The sequence below is a fragment of the Miniopterus natalensis genome, chromosome 1 (assembly GCF_054644295.1).
Source record: "Miniopterus natalensis isolate mMinNat1 chromosome 1, mMinNat1.hap1, whole genome shotgun sequence".
In the NCBI taxonomy this organism is placed as follows: Eukaryota; Metazoa; Chordata; class Mammalia; order Chiroptera; family Miniopteridae; genus Miniopterus; species Miniopterus natalensis.
Window position 1 is genome coordinate 120,833,774 of NC_142081.1, and position 23,557 is coordinate 120,857,330.

General features: G+C 34.8%; 2 protein-coding genes across 3 annotated transcripts in view; both read right to left on the reverse strand.

The window, feature by feature from the left end:
• The window catches only part of LOC107546344 (LIM zinc-binding domain-containing Nebulette), a 341,718-nt gene that overhangs the window by 105,284 nt on the left and 212,877 nt on the right, over positions 1 to 23,557 (reverse strand). The window lies entirely within an intron of this gene.
• Positions 1 to 23,557, reverse strand: part of LOC107546343 (nebulette-like) — a 93,276-nt gene that overhangs the window by 40,475 nt on the left and 29,244 nt on the right. Inside the window, exon 5 of the mRNA XM_087817686.1 lies at positions 2,496 to 2,568. The gene's annotated coding sequence lies outside the window, so the exon portion shown is untranslated. The remainder of the gene's footprint in view (positions 1 to 2,495; positions 2,569 to 23,557) is intronic.

Genomic DNA, 23,557 nt, shown 5'->3' on the forward strand with positions numbered 1-23,557 from the left:
ACCCTCTTCAGCAGCTGCTCACCCTCTCACCTGGTCTTCACTTTCTTCTTCCTCCGTCTTTTCATCTTCAGTCTCATCTTTTGCAGCCTCGAATATAGGGACCCTCATTTTTATTCCCTCTCTCCCTCTCTCTATGTGTGTGTGTGTGTGTGTGTGTATGTGTATATATTGTTTTAATTTGCTAATGTAGCATCTGTTTATGTACTGCAGCACCCTTGAGATCTTAGCATCTCTAGTGTCCTGGCTGAAATGACCTTGCCCGGGCCTCCTCCCTATTTAGCTCGCACTCCACTCTCCTTATCACAACTGCGTGTGAGTGGATGGCACAGGATCCGGGAGGCCGACCAGGGCCGGCCACCCAAGAGGAAATAACATTTCAACAAGCAAAATGCAGTTTTATGAACATTTAAAGCCAGCATTCTTTTAACTGGTCAAGGAATTCAAAAAGGACAATTTATTTATATTTCACTGATCCGATTCATGCGTAAAAGAGTTTGAAAAAGACTTCAAGATTCTGGGAAACCACTCAGCTTTAACGCTCAAGATAGCACAGTCAAAAGCCTGTTATCTCAAAGAATTCCTCAACTCCTTCTAAATAAAGCTTTCACTAGAATGTCAGACATATCTTGGTTTGCTATAGTGAATCTGGATTATTCAAACTCATTTCATTAACCTAAGTTAAATTTTTTATGAGATATAAACGTACTTGTCACATTCTTAAAAGTACTTTATATTAGCTGATTAAAGGCTAGTAATTTATTTTGAAAAGCTCTTTGAACCCTTCAGAGAATCTATTCTGAGTTAATTGTAACTGTTAATCCTATATTGCTATTGTATTATTTTAATTGTAAACATCATTAAACCTGAGAATTCGAAGTTAACATAGGTTGATATATCACTGAAGAATTCTAAAAACATCATTGTTTCAAAAAAATAACAGTCATTTCTTTCAATTCTACCTATTGTGTCAATTTTTACAAATTTGCTAGTTATTTGTATATTCTTCTATGTGAACCACACACTCAGAAAAGTTTGGAAAAATAAACTATAACAATATTTATAACGTGGTATATGTCATTAGTTATATAATTAAAAATATATTTCTCAAAGCAAACCCTTTCATATCAATTTAGGCAAATCTAATATTCTATCCAACTCATAATTTATCAATTTGGTTTTTTAAATCCTAGAATAAGTTAATATTTATACAGCCATAGCAGATAAGCACTGGACAGTTAAAAATACCTTATGGTGAATAATTAAATTACATAAAATATAACTTTATTCAAAAAAATACATCATTCTAAATAGCCAAGTATAATGTTGTTTTCTCTTGATATATCTAGTTTTAACCTTATTTTTTTAATGGCCTTGGCCTTGCCTAAACTAAAAATTCTGACGAGAAAAAGTTCTGCATGGTCATCATATATAAATATTTTCTCAAATTGTGTTCCATGAGGCTAAAGTTCCACAGAACACTCTGGAGGAAAAAAGGGGGTTTCTTAAACAAACATGTTTGGGGAAACCTGCATACTAATTTCTATCCCTGCCACTAGAGAGCCACACAGCATAATGACACATTAGAAGCTCTGAGAAGAACCATAATCAAGAAAAATATTTGTTCCCTGGCCAGCATGCTCAGTGGTTAGAGTGTCGGCCTGTGCACCAGAAGGTCTCGAGTTCTGTTCCCAGTCAAGGGTGTGCACCTGGGTTGCAGGTTCGATCCCCAACCCCGGTCTGGGCACATGGGGGAGATAATGGATCAATGTGTCTCTCTCATATCGATGTTTCTCTCTCTTCCCCTCTACCCTCTAAAAAATCAATGAAAAAATTATCCTCACTCCTTGGGTGAAGATTAACCAAAAAAAGACCCAAACAAAAGTACTTGTTTGCTTAACCCAGCATTTCCCAAACATGAAATCCTATCCATCTAATCTAAGCTTCTTACCTACCTACCTATTTTTTAATGTATCTGATACTCCAGAAAACTAACATTCTTCTGTGAAATAGTACTTAGGAAAACTCTGTTCTATTCTGAAAAAAAAATAATAATAATGTGATCTAGAAGAGTCATTGGTCTTTTCATGAAACAATTTTTGATACAGGCTAACTTAATTGGCATCACATATCCTGCTTATCAGCAAAATACCAAAAAGAAATGTCCCAAGGGTACTGAATTTGTAAAACTTAACTTTAAAATAACAGCCCTGTCGTGCCAGTGCAGAGAATTCTACACGAAAATTCTCCATACGTTAGAGAGCAGAATGTGTGGATCCCCTAAAGTCCTCTGCCAAAAGACTACACGATAGAAGACCTATTCCATTATCTTTGTTTGGAAACAGGGAAAAGCATTTTCTATAAGCTTTTCTTGAGAACTTCTAGAAGTATGGGGAGAAACTCTTGCCACAGCTGCCTAAGATGCATCTTTTGGCTAGTGTTTGAGGCGACAACACTTGCGTTGCTCATGGTGACATCTAGTCTCCATGGTGAATTACCTTTATCGGACTTCAACGGCTGCTTTTTCTCATTTGCCATCACGTAATAAGTTCTTATTGATTCTTCACCGTGCTGGAAGAGAATAATCTGTTGAGATTATACACAAACATTATGAAAGCAAAACCAAACACCATCTGTGAACATAAATTTTCCATTTGAGGTTTTAGAATCAAAATTTTAAAGCCAAGAGGATCCTTAAGAAATCAATCCCACTAAAGCCCTCTCTTTTACAGAGGACAAAACTATGGTCAAGAGAAATTAATTGTTAGTCTTATTCACAAAGTTATTCAACAGAGCACTAGGACCGGAATTTAACTAGAGCCCTATGTTCATGCATTCAAATAAGTGATGTTACGCCAGGCACCCTGCTTGGTGCTCGGGGTGCGGTGTGAGTAAAGCACACTTAGTGCTAAGACAAGGCAGGGACTAAGGAGCCCATCATTCAGGACTTGCTGGAGGAACTCCTTAATGGATGGTTTGGCGAGCTGGACACATTATTACTTTTGATTGAATGCAGTTTTCCTTTCGCCTATAGGTATAATACAAAATTCATGTCAAGTTTTCTCTAAAGCATTTTAAGCCCTGCACTTTATCACTGCAAAGCACTCTTGTCAATAGCTCCAAAATGTGACTTGGGGCCTAAGAAGAAAATGCTATTCGTGGATAGCTAGCACGTTTCAGTATTTCCTATCGTCCGCGTTTAAAAGCAAACAAAAGTGAAATATTGTACTTTAATACATATTTGCACCTTAGGGAGTCCCAAAGGGGAATTTCTGTATGGTTGCTAATCCCTGTTGCTTATGGAGCATTTCGCTCTGTGTAATCCACTCTTTGCGTCAGTGCTCGGTCCATGCCCTGATTCAGAATGAGGATCACATTACCCACAGCCAGACCCCCCACTTCCAGGACTGGCTCTCTCACATCCCCTGGGGCAAATTATTTAATCACTCTCTGCCTCTAATTCTCCATAGTTAAAACAAGAAAAACTGAATTGCCAGAAGTTAATAAAAGCAAAGCGCCTTAAAAATAGTAAAAATCCTTACAAATACAAGAGTTTTCAACTATCCAATAAAAGTACACAGTTCCAGGAAGAGCACTTGATGGGAAGGGATCTTCTCATGGGAAACGGTAACACTCTATACCATCAATATGTTTTTAGTGGCCAGAGGGCCTCACACCGCATGGCTGAAGGTAAGAGCTAACTTGCCTGTTGTAACACAGAAAACTTTAATCTTTTTAGAGTTTGATGTTTATGTGTAAGTAATAAATTTCCATAAAAAATGCAGAGTCCCGCCAGTCATTCAGATCTCGGGAACCCAGCCCTTGGCCAAGGAATCATGTCTATACGATCACAAGGCATGTAGCTTTGGGCTGTCTCCAGTGTTCTCACAAATGTTTCATATTTATTTCACTTTTTTCTCTTTTCTTTTCTTTACACTGACACAAAATGTGTTTCCCCCCAACATGATGATAAAGTAACTTGCAAATGAAAAGCCATAGTAAACAACTGAAATACATGGAGATTCAATTTTGAGTTGAGGAAAAGTTACAGAGATAAATTGAATTGGGGGGCAGGTGGAGGTGGAAGAGGGCATGGAGGGGATAAATGGTGATGGAAAAAAATTAAAGAAAAGGAAGGGGAAAAAAAGATGCTTTTATTCATTTCAACAACTCAGCCTTGCAGTAAAAGACAAGAAAGTAACTAATGTGAGCGAAAGCCCCGTATTTGCATTAGCATCAGTCAATGGAAGAAAACATAACCTATTTTTAATTATACTCAAGGTGTTTGTTCTATTAATCTGAAAATTAAACATGCAAAAATGAATTTCATTGATGAAATATAACTTTCCAGCATATTAGAAAAAGAAATAAAATTACTCTGGATATAAAAAATAATAATTTGACATTTCTTATTATAAAACCTTCACCCTAAATGGTTAGCTGAGAGAGGAATTAGTTCATCTGACTGTTTCTCTGCCTTTGTAGTCTCACATACTCATTTTTAGTTGCCTGGGTGGTTTTTTTATTTTGTTTTGGGTTTGGTTTTGTTGTTGTTATGTTTTGTTTGTGGGTGTGTGTGTTTTTTATGACTCTCTCCCAGAAGGTTCTCAGCTGAATTCCTGGTTATTTTACTTTTGCTTCATGTATCTCCCCATCATTTGGCATCTGTCCAAATGAGAACTTTACTAATAGATGAGGGGGGAATCATTTCTTAAAACAAGAAATGTAAGCTCTCTCGGGCAATTTGTCTTCTTTATAAAAGAGTTCAGCTTAATATTAGCTCCATCTATTTTTACAATTTACATTCATTAAGCTTATCTTCTTTTTAATGGCTATTTCATTACGGTTTGTTAAGTAGAAATCAAAAGAACACAAAGCAACTTGAATAATTGTCACCCTTACCAATTATGCCATTAAAATAAGATTTAATAGAGTGTTCTTCTGCGTTCCTATTCCAGTTTTCACGAATAGAGAGCCTCCTCACAAATGAAGACCACACATCTAGACTGGGACTGGAGTAGTAAAACAAGGAACTGCAAATAATTTTTGACACAACAATTTCCAGGTTGGGTGTGGTTGGGATGCCAAAATTTAAAATATGTATTCTCCTAAATATACTGACAGGAAAAAAGTATTCTTATTCAGAGTCTACATTAACATAAGCACCCAGCAGACTGAAAGACATCGGTTTAATTTGCTACTTACTTAAGATATTAGTTCAGCTTTAATAACAATGAGGCTAAAACTACAATCACTTCCACAATCCTTTACACTAAGAGAAAGAAGCTCATGGTTTGAGTAGCCTCTATGTGGCCTGTAACCAGAACTAAAGGACCAGGCAGGATCAAGCAGCTTGGATATCCCCAAAAGCATCCCTTTTCTGGAGTTTTGTGTGAGATGGCAGGAAAAATTGTAAAAGGCTTTGAAACTCACAGAAAAAAAGAATTAGAAAAGATTACCTGGCGTCTTATCTGGTGTTACCTTCTGGCTAATTTGGCCTTTCACTGTCTTTGAACTATTTTACAACCCCATAAATTGTTGAAAGCTGATAGCTATGCTAATGATGCTTTATCCACACAAATGCAAACTAATTGTTTCCTGGGGGATTGATTATTGCCTTATTGATAGGCCCTTTGGACATCTATTTGTAAATTCATTTCAGCATTCCTTATTATTCATTTATGTGTGGTTCTTCAAATTCACCTTTGAAACAATTGCAACATCTTACTGGTGCCCTCATTAATTAATGAGTTAAGATCTTTGAAGCATGTTCATTTTATGTTTTATGAGAAACAGGATTTCACCATTTTTTTTTTTTAATTCTTTCACAGATACAAATGAGTTCATTATCTTCACTTCTTTCCTTTAATGTTCAGCAAAAAAGAAGAAAGAAAGAAAGAAAGAAAAAGAAAGAAAGAAAGAGAGAAAGAAAGAAAGAAAGAAAGAAAGAAAGAAAGAAAGAAAGAAAGAAAGAAAGAAAGAAAGAAAGAAAGAAAGAAAGAAAGAAAGAAAGCCCAATTGTCTCTATTGTAAACATAGCTGCAACAATTCTTGGTGTTTATTGCAATTAGCTTTTTGTTTTGTTTTGTTTTCAGGTCTGATCTCATTTGACTATTGGCAAATGCCACATGTGTGCTAGTGTATATGTACATTCACACACACACACATACACAGAACACACACACGCACTCAAGCAGAGTTAATTCACCACAGATGCCAGTTCCCTCTTGAAAAGCACACAAGGCTTCAGTAAATGCAAAGACTTAATTACTTCTCACATCTGGAAAACCTTAAATATGAGAGTGGATTTATTGAAGAAGCTCTTTGCTTGGCTGTCAACACCATATCAGAAGCCAGAGAGAGAGCAAGCTTGATCAGTGCTGGCAATCCTTTAACCCTTCAGAGAGAGATGTTCTACTAATTAATTCATTACATGTCCTGCTTATATGATTTATGAATTTTATGAAAACACAGAAAACTGTGGGGGAATCATGTATTGAAAGTTGAAAATAATGACAAAGTCCTCTATTCAAGAAAAAAAAGGAAAGGCTATTGGGGTTGTAGAGCATATTGAATAAAGCCATTAGAACAATAACTTATGTAAATACACACAAAACTAGACAATTCAGCTCTTTATGGAGAAAGTGTAATAATGTTTCTAAAAGGCAAGTAGTTATATGAGCTAACTGCAAGAAGATTTAGGAGAAACAAATGGACAGATCTTCCCCTACAGAAGATCCTTAAGCCAGAATTAGGTAAAGTGATGGCATATAGGAAAGGCATCCAAAGAGCATTTTGTAAAGACCCAGAAACAAGAGTTGGAGGAGCTCAAAGTTCAATGTTACTGGTGTATTCAATGGAGAGAGACGAGGACAGCGGAGCATCAGTAGCTGATGACCTCAGGGAGAGCTTGATGAAGCCAGTGTGAACCATGAACTCTTTACAAATAACACAGTTTCCAGTCAATTAACTATGGAAACAGTGGTTCTACAGCTACTCTATCCCTTTCATATGCCTTGAGTTTAAGTTTTACTCCATTTTATCATTAGCCAATTGAAATACTCCTCATATATCTGTGCAAGCATTGTAATTAGCTAGCTATTAATAATAGCAAAAGGGGCCAGACATTGTAAACATGGCTATTGGGGCAGCTTCACCAGGAAGCTGCAATTTCACACTCCCCAGGAAGCCACCAGCCCATTCCTTGCAGGTCACTGGGGGAAGGGGTCCAACAATGGGGAAGATGGGCACATGTGCAATGAGCTGGGGTGACAGTGCCAGTCAGTCAAGCCTGGGAAACCATGGATTGGCTAGAGTAGGCAGGGCCATTGCAAGCCCACAAAAATTTGACTTTGCTCTTGCCCATGTTCCCTCCATAGTCATATGGCCCATGGCCATATGGACCTCATATGCAATGGACTGATGGACTGCAGCAAGAAACACAGACTAAGCTAGCCTGATGCTGGACTGGACTATGCCCTAACATGAAATGGAAACTCTGGACATTGGCTTTGATTTTTAACTCTGCTAAATGGGACTTATTCTATGGTGGGACTGAGGAAAATGGGACCTTAGAAACTCAGGGGTTAGATTCCACAGAAATAAAGTTTTCAACAATATATCATCCTCCTGTGTGAGGCTCAGAAAATTCCTTTTCTCGAGATATCACAAGAAGCCCACTCCCACTAGCAACCAGTGGAGATGTGGAGATCTCCCCATCAATAACATCTGGGCTTTATGAAAAATCAAAGTGAAGAAATTATCCCCAGGTTTATTAGTCTAGTGAAGAAAATACTCAAGAAAAATGCGTTTGTTTTATATATATCCAGGAATAAATAAAAATTATGTCAAATGTATTTATAATATAAATTTCACACTTGTACACAATTAAAAATTTTATTATTGAAATGTACCTATTTTTTCTACTTTTTACTAAGTTATATTAACATTTTACTTGGACCTAAGTTACAAATTACTATACCTAAGTTCACTAAGGATTTCTTCTATCCTGAAATCATGATTTCAGTATCATTTAAGCCGGGGGAAACAACACAACTAATGCTCACTTCAGAACTTTTGAAGCACTACTTCCTGAGTCTTATTTCAATTGTTTGCATTGAGTTTTTTCATGTGTAGCTCAAAATATAAGATAACATCAAAAGAAGATCATAATTAAAGTAAATGTGTCATTAAAACAGCTATAAAGATGTTTTAAAATAATGAGTGAATAGTGAAAACTAGTTTAACATGTATTGGTAGTAATTTCTCTCTGAGGACTCTATCTTTTTTATTATTTAATTTGTGTGTGTGTGTGTCTATCTTCATTCATTCATTTCATAGATATTTCTTGTGTGCCTTCTATGGACCAGGAACTACTTTAATTTCTTCAGATAATCCATTAACAAGAACCAACAAAAATCCCTATCCATCTCTACTTCAATCATATATTCATTAATCAAATATTCATTAAGCATCTACTTTATGCCATGCACTATACTAAGCTTTGCATCTCCACTATATTTCAGATACTGAAGATACATACAAGTGATAGATAATATTTACTACTTTATTCAGTTAAAAATATGTATTTTCTTAGACTGATAAAATTTGTTGGACTAATAAAGCTGTATTTTCAAGAAAGTAGCAGTATGTTTTAAAATTTTTTCATCAATGTTCAAATAATTTTATAGATAGCAATTTTCTATCTTATTTTATACCTTAGTTGTATCTAAAGATGGTTTCCTCCATCCACCTTTTCTCAAATTGTGTATGCAGAATTTCCTTTATAACCCCAATATGCTTGGCATATTTTTAATTTGCTCATAAAGAGACATCCCTCAGGCAATGTCTATCTGTGGTATTTTAATTATTACAGAAATCATTTTCTGGAGCAGCTCTGTCCAGTTGAAATATAATGTGAGCCACGTAAGTAATTTTAAATATTTTGGTTGCCACATTTAAAAAGAGAAAGAAAGAAAGAAAGAAAGAAAGAGAGAGAGAGAGAGAGAGAGAGAGAGAGAGAGAGAGAGAGAGAGAGAGAGAGAGAGAGAAGAAAGAAAGAAAGAAAGAAAGAAAGAAAGAAAGAAAGAAAGAAAGAAAGAAAGAAAGAAAGAAAGAAAGAAAGAAAGAACGAACCCTGCAGCACAGTGGTTAGAGCATTGGGCCACATACCAAAAGGTAGCAGTTTGAATTCCCAGTCAGGGGCACATATCTGGGTTGCAGGTTCAATCCCTGCCCCAGTGGGGGTGCATGTGGAAGGCAACCAATCTATGTGTCTCTCTCACATTGATCTCTTTCTTTCTCTCTCTTTCATTCTCCTCCCTCTCTCCTTTCCACTCTCTCTCTCAAAAAAAAAACAAAAAACATTAAATTTATTTAAATGATATATTTTATTTAGCTCAATGTATCCAAAATATTACCCTTTCACCATGTGATCAATGTAAAAAAGTACTGAGGTTTTACATTTTTTAAATACTAAGTCTTTGAAATCCAGTGTGTTTTAATTTTACACTCACAGAACATCTCAACTCAGAGGAGCCATACTGGACAGTGGCTACCACTGTGGACAGTGCAGCTGATTAGTGATGCTGTAAGGCTGGACATCATTAGCTAGTTTTCATTTTGATAGTGTATACATTAAATGTGAAAAAGTACATTTAAAATTAAACTTTTTAAGATGGGAATTTCAGAATCCTAATAATAAGCAAGCAATAAAAACTACAATCTATTTTAGTTTCCAGACCTATCTAAATCAGAATCCACTGTATAGGAATGTACTTCATTAAAGGTTTAAATTGGTATTATAAATAATTAATTACTTCTTTAAATTGTGTTTTAATTAATTTCTCCAAAGGTGTATGCAAAATGCTATCATGTTTCATTAAAGAGAATGACATATTTAAAGTCCCAGCAGTTTTCAGGATAAACACTCACTCTCTAATTATCCATCTAATAAGTAGATAATTATATGAGTGAGTAATAGGTATTCACTCTTAATTTCTCTATCTAAATAGCACAAAATCCAAATAGTGAAATATCCTCCACCATTACTCCCTTTTTGAACTCATATAATCCAATTTAAAACACACCAGCAATTTGCTCATCAAATTGGCTAGGTAAATTCTTTTAAAACCAAGCTGTAAAGCAATGTCACAGTGAGTTATGGGATTTTAATAAAGAAGCTTATGGATCATTTAAAGAACCTAAGAGTTTTACTGAAATAAGATTTTTCTATTAAAAACCTTAAATTTTGAAATACTCAACAGAAAAGCTCTTCAGCATGAGGCGAAATGTATCTCATATTTCTGCTCCACAGATGACTTTAGCTTGTTTCCTTGATAGAGCCAATAAAATAAATATTTTTTTAACTTCAAGGATTTTTAGTAATATCCAAATGCAATGAAGTTCTTTTAATCTAAAAATACTATTACAAAAAATAATATCCAAGGCCTTAAATTTTATTCATGTTATCCCTTTTCCAAGCTCTGTTGAAAATTTTGGAGAAAGATGAAACTGTAAAAATGAAGAGAGGCACTCAACAAGTCTTAGAAACCTCTACTGGTCACTACCAAGTACTGCGAGAGGGAACAAAAGGGTGACCGCCTTATGGCAAGCACCGTGTCATGGCATTTACATCTAAAATCCCACTTAATCCTCACAACATTCATTTCACAGGACTTGGAGTGATCAGGTGCCCAAGTTCTCACACTAAGCGACTCAAACCTAGGTTTGTGCTGCTTCATCTTGTGTAGAACCTACTGAAGCGTGGAGCAACAGCACACTGCCTGTTCTTTCTGAGAGCGATATTATTTTCCATCATCTCTTTCAATTTCCAACTTCAAAGGAATTGTTATTGCAGATGGTTATTGAAAGCAAGGGCACTCCTTATGCTATGGAAGCAATCTGGTTATTATGATCGGCAAAAACAAGACTCCCCAGGAGTTAGTGGCAAGGGTAAAAGCAAATAATGACCTGATAGGCATCTAATTGGAGACATTTTCTCTTTTTTCACTTGAGCAGTACTTTTTCTCTTCTGATCACCAGATACAGAGATCATAACGTTTGCATTTGTGGTACACTTAAAAATGATTCAGATGCATGAATATTGCACACACAAACAAAGGAGCTGGAATGAAAAATAATTTGAGACAGTTTATTGTACCCAAATAGAACCTGTCCTTCGCACATAGCTGCTTTGACAGTCAAAAAGATCTGGAAAGTTTTCTTTTCATTATATTCAATAGATAAGAATTTAGGATATAATAAGAATTCATTGAAAATAATGTGGTAGTAGTGACTTTTATAGTATGCATTCTTTGATTTACACAAAACTAATGAAGATAACTTACCAAGAAACTGAAAAATTCTCTAGATTTAGTCTAGAATACTAAAAAAACTTTCATCCCAAAATATAATAGCAACAATAACTGTATAAATGAAATACTGGTTGTCTTATATGCACTTTGAGCTAAAAATGAGAATTTCCTTTAACAATATCAGTAATTTTTAATGAGTGAACTCTAGCCATTTATTGTAAATCTAACCATTTTTAAAGCACAGCATAGCTACTTTAAGGATTTCCATGACAAACTGTCCCAAATAGTGAGCGTTTTAAAGAACAATCTTACTGAGAGTCTTTTTATGTCAAAATCTTTATGTAAGTATAAAGTTTGCTGAAAAAGAAGTAACTTTACTGTTACATGCTAATGAAGTAGCAATGACAACTTTTTTCAAGACTTGCATGAAGCTTTGATTCTAGACTACTATTATAATCCTATGAAGTATTTTTTCCTGTAGAAATATCACTACATGTGCATTTGATCAAGGATGTACTTGGTTCCTTATTTTAAGATTTAAAATCACTATACATGTTATTTCCTTTGACATTCTTTCTGGTATTTATGTTACTTTCTCTTGAACAAAAACAGTTGTGAGTTAGGAAAACCTCAGATTTTAATTTAACCAGGCAAAATAGACAAATTCTATAATTCCACCTTAAACAAAATACTCATATGTATGGATTTTTAACTTATAATAGCTTTAGATTTTCTTAACAAACTTTATAAGATCTTTTGTAGAGACTACCTGATTGCCAACTAAGTGTGGCCACCTCTAAATACAAAAATTCCTGTAAAGGGGTAAATTATCTGTATTATGAAATCTAATCTCTTGGGGTAGAGTTTCAGAAGACTTTACTGTAAGAAAAATTACACAGTTTTATGCTTTAACTAGTTCTTTATTTGATTCATCTTTTTATTATACTTTAAGTTCAATATCTTATTAAAATTTTTTTCTACTTTTCCAAACACAGCAATGGCGAACATCCTGTTTACGTAAACTATCTTTCTTTAAATATTCAAAGCTTTAAATGTTTATGATCTAAGGACTAAATATTTCTCAAAACATAATCAAAATGTATCTTTTAAAATATTTTACAGGCTTTTATGATGTTTGTATTTCAGAGACAAGACCAGTGATTGCATTTAGAGGTGATGATTTAACAAAAATTATAACTGACTCATAAACTCTGCTATAATGGGGTTTCTGTTCACTCAAAAAATAGAATACATGCATGAGATTATATTCCACACTGAACTGATACCTGAACTTTATTTCTATTTTCCAATCTGGCAGAAACTTTACAATTGACCAACAAGAATGACCAAGAACAGATTTGAAGCCTGCTGGATCCTCTGAATGAACCATAGACACAGAGGCATTATTTGGAAAAGGGTGACCCTGGAAATGCCACATCTAATGTGGAGCGTGGAAGGAGCACACACTGCACAAAGCAGAATCCCAAGATCTGGCTCCTAAACCTCACTCTACTATTGACCTGCTATGTGGTGGCAGCTGGATCATTTGAGGTCATTGGTTCTTTATTTTCTCTTCTGTAAATAATTAGGCCAGACTTTCTAGTTCTAAGATTGTATAATTACCTGGTTACCAAATGTATCTGGTTATCTACTAATCATTACAGTATAAAAGTTCAAAGATGAAAACATTATCAACAAATTATTTTATTAAATCACTTTTTAAAAAATTTTTTAGTACAAGAGGAATAGAAGGAATCTATGTTGAACAATAGACACCATAGTAAGTCTTTTCTATATCTTAGGTCATGGCATACTCATAAACTCTCTGGAAAGTAAATACTATCAGGATCCATAAACAAAGCTCAAAAAGGTAGAGTAATTTGCTTAAAAGTAACATCAACAGGACTGAATCAAGATCTTTTTTATGTTTATTTATCACCTCACCATATATACCCATGGTACGCATTCAATACTGTGATGTTATATAGCTAGAATCTACTTTTGAAAACTTCTTTTGTATTTTGTGTCAGAACCTAACCAGGTATTATTGAATGGCTAATAAAGTATAGAATATTTATAAAGCCAATTTCATATACATCAAAATGTTTTTAACTGTTATGAAGACACAGCTTTTAAACAATTATAAGGACATTCATAGTCTATTCTAAAAACTACATAATTTAACTCTAGGTACATATATATAAGAAAGAATAGTGGTTTCTATATGCTTATAAAACAGGAATATATTCCCAAAGAATGGGAAATCGTCGATCATGTAGCTATGCTGAGTATATTCATAACTATGTGTTCTAAAATCGATATAAACATGATCAGTGGGAAATTAAATTTTGCTAGAGCCAAGGTATGGCTCTGAAAAGCTCTTAAGCATTTATCTCTATAATGATCTCATGGGGAGTTCAAACTTGCTTTCAGAAACAACACTGTCCAAAGCTCTAAAAAGCAGATATTTATCATAGCATTCAATCTGTTGCAAGAATGTCTTGGCAATTCAAGATAAGAAAATATAAGAATACAAGAAGGTCAATATGAGAAAATAAAGTTTTGATGTCATCACAAATGGAGGGGAAATTATCTTAAGCTGTACCTTTCCTTATCCCTCAATTTAATTAACATTCTCTTTCAAAGTTATAATAATAACTTTTAATGTTCTTCACACTAATATTTTAGTTGTTCTGCAAATGTGGATGTAAATGTTCAAAAAAGGAAAAAAATCATCCCCTTTTAAAAACAAACTAGATGACCAACACAACCTTATTTTATATTAGAGCTGTTTTATATTTTCAGTATTATCATCTCCCAAAGGGATGTTTGGAGATTGTGACTTACAAAAAGAGTAAATCATGGTATTTACATATTTGAAATACAATTGTATATTGTGCATTTTTATGTATTTGATTCAAAATGTCAATATTTGAACTACTACGAATAAATGACTATGTAAGGCATTGCAGAAAATATAAAACAATAAAACCTAACCTTTCATACACAAGGAGCTTATAATCTATGAGCACAGAAGAAGCAGTTAGAGAGCACAGTAAAGTCATGAGAAGTACAGAGTGCCATGAGGGTCCAGAGGATGAAGAAAACCACAAATATTGGGGACATTCTAAAGTTCCATGCACACTGCCTTTGACTGCATATTATAAAGATGAGTCCATTTTTTATTAGTGAGGGAAAAGGGGGTTCAAAGACACAGCACAAATAAAGACAACAGAATAGCCATGCTACGGCCACCATGAGAAATAAGTCCAGGATGTGTGGGGAAAGTGAGGAGTGAGGAGTAAGGAACACTTGAAAGGCAAAATGGAAACAAGCTTCAAATGCCAAGCCAATAATCTCATATATAATTCTATCAGAGATACTGCATCACAAAGTTTTAAGCTGAGGAATGACATATAAATCCAATATAGAAAGTTTAATCTAGTTGCAATGTAGGTAGGATACGCTGAAATGGAAGGAAAAGGAATACCAGAAGAATGAAAAATAGTCCAGGCAAGATATAAAGATTGATACCAGGGCCAATCTTTAGCTTTAAAGTTCTTAAAGGTAAAGATTTGAAACACACTACAGATGTAGGCTGGGCAACAGACAAGATGTGAAAAATGAAAGAAGAATGACCATTCTAAGGTACTTTGAGGTGTTTGGATTGAGAGGGAAATTGTAAAATGGAATTGTTCAGGTGGCATATGAGCCATCAGTTAGATATGCACAGTGCTCAGATTAGGGCACTGACTCGGCTCAAGGAAAGGGGTCAGAGTTCCCAGAGCCATGAGCAAATGATGGAGAAAGTAAAGAGAACAATTTTCAAAAGCATCTCCTAAGGAAAAGCAATTCATCTCCAAAAGACTGCTGATCATTCATACTGTACACAGAAAAAGGTACACTCTTAAAACAAGGTCTCCCATGAGACAAAGAAAAAATTATCTCTATTCTGTTTTCTTAACAATTCTCAAAAACTAGACTGTTTTAATGGAATGCTTCCTTAAAAATATTTATTAAGACACCATTACATAAATTAGAAACTTGAAATGTAAAAAAATTATTATCTGCCGCAGGGGCCTTTTAAAACCAGATGCATGTCCAATTATAAAGATAATAAATGCTCACAGTTTACTGAAAATAACAAAAAGCATAAAAACCAAGTGTTTGAAATATGGTATCAGGAATTTTTCAATTTTACCAAATGCTTTTTCAGCATCAAATGGCTTTTTTCATTTGACCTTTTGGTCCATATCAATAGTATATTTGTTTTATTATATTATATTACTAGGTCTCCGAATATTGAACCATCCTTGCATTCTTAGGTTAAATACTACTTGCTTTTGATAAATTATTCTTAGAATGAATATGATTTTATAGTGTTTGCTTATATAACGATATGTACGTAATAATGCATAAATATGTTCACAACTACAGTCATTTATGTTCATGAACTAGAGTTTTCCTTTGAGGCTATTACCTTTTTTGTGCTCTATGCCAATTTATATACCTTTGAAATGGTACTTCCCTAAAAGTAGGACAGACTCATAATAAAGCTACAGAAGACATGTCAATAAACTGACCTGTGTGGACCATGCTCAGGTACCAAGCTCTTATGAATCACAGGACCTGACTATCCAGCTACAGCTCATTAAGCCCAGAGCAGACACTGTTCTTGGGGAGAGGAAGGAAATGCACTGACCATTCAGTGACCAATAAGAATATGTTTCATGAGTTTGAACCAAGAGACATTTAACTGTAGATACTCAGATGATGGCAAGTGTTAAAGCTATAAACCCGGTAGGATCAGCTATTTTTCAACTATAGACTAATAAGTAAGGTATAAAATTCTGTATTCAGAGAAGCCAAACCCTAAAGCACATGGTAAAAGAGATTTGCTTTCTAATAACTTCCCAGTTCCCATTAAGTCAAGTCTTACTTGTTGGAACTGTTTTCTATGAGATTATCCGACCTTCTTCCTATAAATCCTTTTTGCCTTTAGTTATTCCTTCGAATCAAACATCCCCAAGACAATATCAGGGACAGGAAATTTGCATAAAGCTAATTACTTCATAATATGTTTCATTGTTTTCCTTAGTTATTGCATAGTTCTGTTTTTCTAATTCCTCTAGTGTCAATTTTGGTAGTCTACATGTTTTGTTATAAAAATTCATTTCATTTATACTTTCCAGATTTATTAATATAATGTCCACTTGTAGGTTTTGAGTTAATGATAATATAATCAGACTCTGAGCTAGATGTAACTACACACGCAAACAGATGTTCCAAACTTAAAAGAAATGTATGAGAGTAAAAATAGTGGAAAGGTAGATATTAAATTATCAAGACAAATTTAATAACAAATTTAATATATATTGACACTACGTGTCAAGATTTTTTTAATATATATTTTCTTAAAGTTCTTTATAACACAGGGCAGGAATCTAATAAATGGAAACAAATAAACCTACCATTAAAATAATATTTTATCAACAAATACTTTTTAGACATTTAGATATACAAGGCTCCAGGCTTTGAAAATGTTAACACTGATGTTTCAAATTAAATTTACAAGTTAACAGAACATATTTACATCCAGATAGTAAATGAACATCCTATTAAAAACATAATTGTTAAAACTCATTTCCCAATGTTATTTTAACCTTATCACTTAGTTATATAGCATAGTAAGAAATAAAAGACTGTCTTTTTATGATAGATCCTTATTAACTAAGTCATCTCCCATTTCAGAAATAGCTAGCCTTTTATTTCCTAGGTGAGAAGTGAAACATAATGAATCATAAGGTAATTAACCAGTCATCTAGTTTGACTAGATGTCTGCTGAGTACAGCTTGCTAAATGTCAGAATTCTAGAACTATTGACAAGAACTGTTGCCTGTGGAGTCCCCAACTTGTTAGTGTACACAACCCTGAAATGTAACTATAATGGAACAACTACAAAAGGGAGAAGAGTGGAAATAGAAGCAAAATATCAATTTAAAACATGCTTAAAATATAAATAAGGAAATGCAATAAAATAGATTTAAATATATCTACTTAAAATATTAAAATTTTTAAAGTAGGCATATCTAGATTCCTAATACTAAAGTTTTCTTAAGCAGCTCTGAAGAAAACAATTTAACTTTCAAATGGTCACTTGATTAAAAGTTTCTACCAACAGAAATGAAAAAATGCTCAAGGTCACTAATCATCAGAGAGATGCAAAAAAACTACAATGACGTATCACCTCACAACAGTCAGAATAGCTACTATCAATAAATCAACACACAACATGTGCTGGCGAGGGTGTGGAGAAAAGGGAACCCTTGTACACTGTTGGTGGGAATGCAGACTGGTGCACGCTGTGGAAAACAGTATGGAATTTCCTCAAAAAATTAAAAATGAAACTGCTTTTTGACCCAGCTATCCCACTTCTAGGAATATATCCTAAGAATCCGGAAACACCAATCAAAAAGAATGTATGCACCCCTATGTTCACAGCAGTGTTATTTACAACAGTCAAGATGTGGAAACAGCCCAAGTGGCTATCAGCAGATGAGTGGATAAAGAAGCTGTGGGACATTCACACAATGGAATGCTATGTGGCTGTTTAAAAAGGACCTCTTACCCTGTGACAGCAAGGATGGACCTGGAGAGCACTATGCTAAGCAAAATAAGCCAGTCAGAGAAAGACAAATACCATGTGATCTCACTAATATGTGGAATCTAATGAACAAAATAAACTGACGAACGAAATGGAACCAGAAGCATGGATCCATGGAATAGATTGGCAGGTGGCCGAGGGGAAGGGGGTGAGGGGTGACTGGATAAAGAAGGTGAAGGAATTAACTAAAGAACATACATGCATACCCCCCAGGACACAACAGTTTGGTGAAATCAAAGGGAGGAAAAGACGGGGGTGTATGGAGGTGAGCAAAGTGGGGGAGGGAACACACCTGCAATAATGTCAACATTAAAACTTATTAAAAAAAATTCTACCCTTTCTAAGGGTAAAATGTGTCCCCAGCTGAAGCTACTTAAGGCAATAGATTGTTTTCTACTTGACCTCTATAGCGACATCTCAGTGACATTTGACACAGTCAACATGGATCCTGCACTGCACATGCAGGAAAGCTCATTAGAGTGTCTACCAACAATTTGTTTACTCTTAAAACTTAAGGAAGAAAACTTGAACCCTAGCCAGTTTGCTCAGTGGTTAGAGCGTCAGCCCTTGGCCTGAAGGGTGGTGAGCTCAATTCCGGTCAAGGGCACATGCCTGGGTTGTAGGCTCGATCCCTGGACGAGGTCAGGGTGGGAGCAGGAGGCAACCAATGCTTTTCTCTCTGTCTCTCCCTCTCCCTTCCACTCTCTCTAAAAACAAATCAATGGAAAAAATGTCTTCAGGTGAGGGTTAACAACAAAAAGAAAGAAAGAAAACTTTACCAACTTATGGGTCTACAGTAACACATGTATGTGATTTATAAGTAAATATAAAATATCCTGGGGGATGAGCTCAGACTTTTATTTACTGACAGAGATGCATGGTAAAAAAAAAAAAAAGGTGAGTTCAGTGCACTACATTACAAAGCTTTTGATGACAGGAATTACCCTGGTTTAGCCTATTCATCCAGGTGCACCCAGAACAGAGCTGAGTTAAAAATCAGCTCATAAATCCAAAGTCTCCCGTTTTCTTTTCTCCCAGCACACAGACACGTAGGAAACTGCACTTAACATGCTGCCACAAAACACTGTCCTCTTGAAGAGTCACTAACACTGTAAATTCACACTGGCCTGATATTTTTAATTCATTTCTCTCTTCACATGCTCTCTCCACATTTCTCTGAGGGAACAAATCCATAAGGGCAATAAAGTTTTCATCTTTCTTACTGATATGTCTGTGGATGTCACAGCTGAAGTAAGTGGTGGCGTGCGTATTGCTCATTGAGCTGGGTTGCAATTTGAAGCAGTTCAGGAAAAGTCTATTTATTTTACTTCCAAATGCACATAAAGCTCCAGACTATTCACGCTTCAGCCACACCTCACTATCATCATGTATGTCATCTCTAACTTGATATTTGAGACAATTTGGATTTGGAAAAGGCTGGAAAAAATCAGAGTAGTTATGCAAATTTTGTTATGAACAAACACAGGAAGGATGTCCCGTCAACACAGGAAAAGCAAGTTTCTCAACATCATGTAAAATGCTTGAGAAGCTACTGTGTCTATAAAATTGATGTGTTTTTCTGTCTCACACTTGGCCTTCTCCATAATTATTCTATTTTATTTTCAAGATACTTCTTTGTGCAGATGCCAACATCTTATGAATAATACCTGAAGGGAAAAAAAGGGAAAAATAATCTTAACTCTCTCTTCTTACAATCTGGCGTAAAGTAATTTAATTGTGTTAAAAGGTGACATTATAAATGAAATTTAATATGATCATTGAGGAACCAAGGATGAACATTTCTGTTGACATATTAGAAAATAATAGGTTCCAAAATGATATACACAGGACACAGTGAGCATAGTGGTTAAAAGATAGGTATTGGAGTAAACACACCAGTCAAAATCCAAGTTCGATCATGTATAAGCTCTCTGAGGTTGGGCAAGTTATTTAACTTCTCAGAGCCAAGCATTCCTCTACATTAATTCTGAAATAATAAAGATTTCATCCCTAGGTGGGTTTTGTGATAACTTAATAAGGTAACTACTTAGAGCACTTTGATCAGTGTACTTAAAAGCTTAATATTATTGACATTCTCTCAAAATTGTTTCCACTTAACATGATCATAAAGAAGCAAAAGATTATGCATTTAAAAATTCTGGGAAGAACTGACCAAAATATTAACATATATCTGGGGATCCATAGTAGGGTTCTTTTCTAAATTTCCTAAAATGCATGTATTATAACTAAAATAAATAAACTAAATCACGTATTATTTTAAATATTCAAAACAGAAAATATTTTGTGGCAAGAGAAGGCATCCAATCTGAGTCTAGATCCTTGAGACTAGTCAACTATATTTTCTAAGAAAACCATATCTTTATGAGAAAATCATGTAATATATTAGTGAGAACATGGGTTCCAGTCCCCCTGATGACTATTTGGGTGATGAGCCTGTACAACCTCTGTAAGGCCTAATAAAAATGGCCCATTCAAGGGCTTTCTCTAAAAATGTTTCCATTTCAAACTTTATGTTTTTATAAGCACAGAAATCATGTCACCATGACTTTTGTTTAAAAAAAAATTTTTAACACTTATTATAAAGCATCTATTATTAGAACTCTGTGCTACTGAAATTAGTCCACAGAACATGATAAACAGCCCAGAGATAGACCCAAGTGCATATGAAAGGGCATTCAATCAATGAGGAAAAGGAATACGCATTAATACTGTTAGAACAACATGGGAAACAAATAAAACAGGATCCACACCACATACCTCACACCAAGATAAACTCCAAATGAGATCTAAATATAAATATGAAACCACAGAAGAGAATATGGGGAATTACTTTATAACCTGTTAGTGGTAAACCATTTTTAACTTAAAATCTGGAACCAATGGGGGAAAAGAATGGCTACATAATAATAAATTTGACTGCATAAAAATAAAAATTAATAATAACTTAGAATTAACACTTAAAAAAAACCCACTATGAGCAAAATAAAGATAGTAGAGGAGGAACTACAACAGATCATGAAGGAATAATAGCTCCAATATGTAAGAACCTTCTGAAAACTCAGAAGCAAAAAGTCAACAAACCAAAGTGGACAAAAGAACATAGAGTTCAAGAAAAAGAAATTCAAATGGTCCTCAGCATAAGAAAAATGCTCATCTTCACTAATGATAAGAGAAATACAAATTGAAACAATATAACATCTTTTTTTTTTACCTTTCAAATTAGCAAAAACGCCAAAAGCTTACAACATACTCTGTTGGTGAGACTAGAGAAAGTGGCCCTCTTGTGTTTTTCAGCTGAGAACACAAAATTGTTCAATTGTTCATTACGAATGAAGAGATGAATTTGGCAATATCTAGCACAATTACATATGCATTTACTCTCCAACCCATCAGTTCTTCTTATAAAAAAAATCAACCCCTGAAAGTACTGGTAAAAAAAAAAAAAAAAAAATGAGATGATATATATACAAGACTATTCAATTACAAAACTAATAATAGCAAAGCACTGGAAATAACCCAAATGTCCATCAATAAAGACCTGATTAAATAAACTCTGTAGTACAGCCACACAGAGAACTGTCAGATCCATAAGGCAGACCTCCATAGGCTGCTCTGGGGTGTTCTCCAAGATACACGGATGAAGAAAAAAGGCCAAGTGCAGAAAACTACATACTGAATGTTACCATTTGGGTGAGAAAGGGAAGAATAGGTGCTACGTAAATATAGATACTTACATATTCAAAAAGAAGTGAAAAATAAACCAAATCTAATAAAAAGAAAAAAAGAAAAAATTTTTAATCAAAAAATGGACAGAACAAAAAGGAAGAAATAAAAATGAGTGAGATCACACACACACTCCCAATATACTTCATTCATTGTTTTGATTTTGTAAAATCATGTGAACACTTCATATAATTAAACATATAACTCAAAAAGACAAAAATAAAGCCATCTCTAAAATTCAAAGTCAAACTAAAGTAAATGAACTTAATTGTATATCAATTAAGTAGCATAACCACACAGGCAAGAATTCTTTCTAGTATTTTTATATGCTGCATTCAGTGTATTTGGGACTAATAAAGTGTAAATACCATATTTTTTTCTTTCTAAAAATAAAATATGTTTACTAGCTTTGTCCACTGAAAATGTCCAGAAGTAATGACAACCCAGTAAAACTGGGAGTCCAAACAGTAAAAAAGACTATTTTCAATCTATCTTCATGAACAACCTGAGAAAGTGAATTTTTGTCTTTTTTAAATTCAGGAAACAAACGTTGAGATTTTATCTGAACTCTCAAGAGAATACAGACTAGTGCTGATGTGTGGCAAATTTTCCGGTCTAAGGTGAAATTAGAAAAATAAAGGCAAATTCTCACACACATGCACACACCCATACACTGCTATACCATATATCCACACATATACATACATACACACTCCTATATTCATACACACACACACATACATATACACACACATAAATAATATACATGAACTTATGTGTGTGTGCATGTGTGAGGCTGGCAATAACCTAACTACTATTTTATCTGAAAATGTACTTTTTTGGAAGGGAAATTGAGTAAGTAATGGTCCTAATTAAGATGCCAAAATTGGGTGTGTGTTTTTATTTTTTGGCTCCAAATCAAATGTCTGGACACCGTATGACAGAGCAAGCCCACAACACAAAGTTGCACAAGGGTCGAGAGAAAAGAGTGTGAACCTGGAGAGCCGACAGCCAGGAAGGGCATCTCCGCTTTGCATCAGCCAGGCTGTGACTCTGGGCCAATAACTGAACATCTGTGTGCCGGGGGGACCCAAAGAAGGGCCTCACCTACCTCCCAGGGCCATTGGGAGGCTCCAAATGCACCAAGTGCTTCAGAAACATTAAAAGCATGAGAAAGATATAATCTATTCTATTTATACAGGATGTGTGCAGTGATACATCAATAAATCCAGGGAGTGTCACTTTCCATCCCTCCCTCTCCCACCAAAAAGCAAACATCCATTTAAGAGCACTCAAGACTGAAACGAACCTTGACAGAAAAATCTAGCCTATTCCTTCTAATCAGCAGGACTGCACCAAAACCATTCTGGACAGATGGGCATTTAGTTCTATTTTTAAAGACCTCCAGGGAAGGAGATTCTACAAACTGCCTTAGCAGCTGATGTGCCGATGCACTGTAGGATAACTTATAAATATAAGAAGAGTTGAGGACGGTCTCCAGAATGTAGCCCAGCATGTGTGCGCACTCACAGAGCACTGACACACAGCTAAGGACCATTCTGAAAATTCTAGCCCTCTCCAATTGCTCTTCCCCTTCCTTTTAATTATAATTGGTCCTTCTGAAAGCAAGTAAACTAAGGGTGGTGGGGGGAGACTATGTATTAATAAGTAAGATTGTGAATAATATAAAATAAAACTATCATACAGAAATAAGGGTGAGTGGAGGAGAGCCTTTTCCCCCTGGCATATGGTAGGTGCTCAGTAAACATTTGTTAGGTGAATGCATCAGAGAAGTATAGTCTGCCTCTTATCCATATTAATGAGAAAGTGTTTCCTT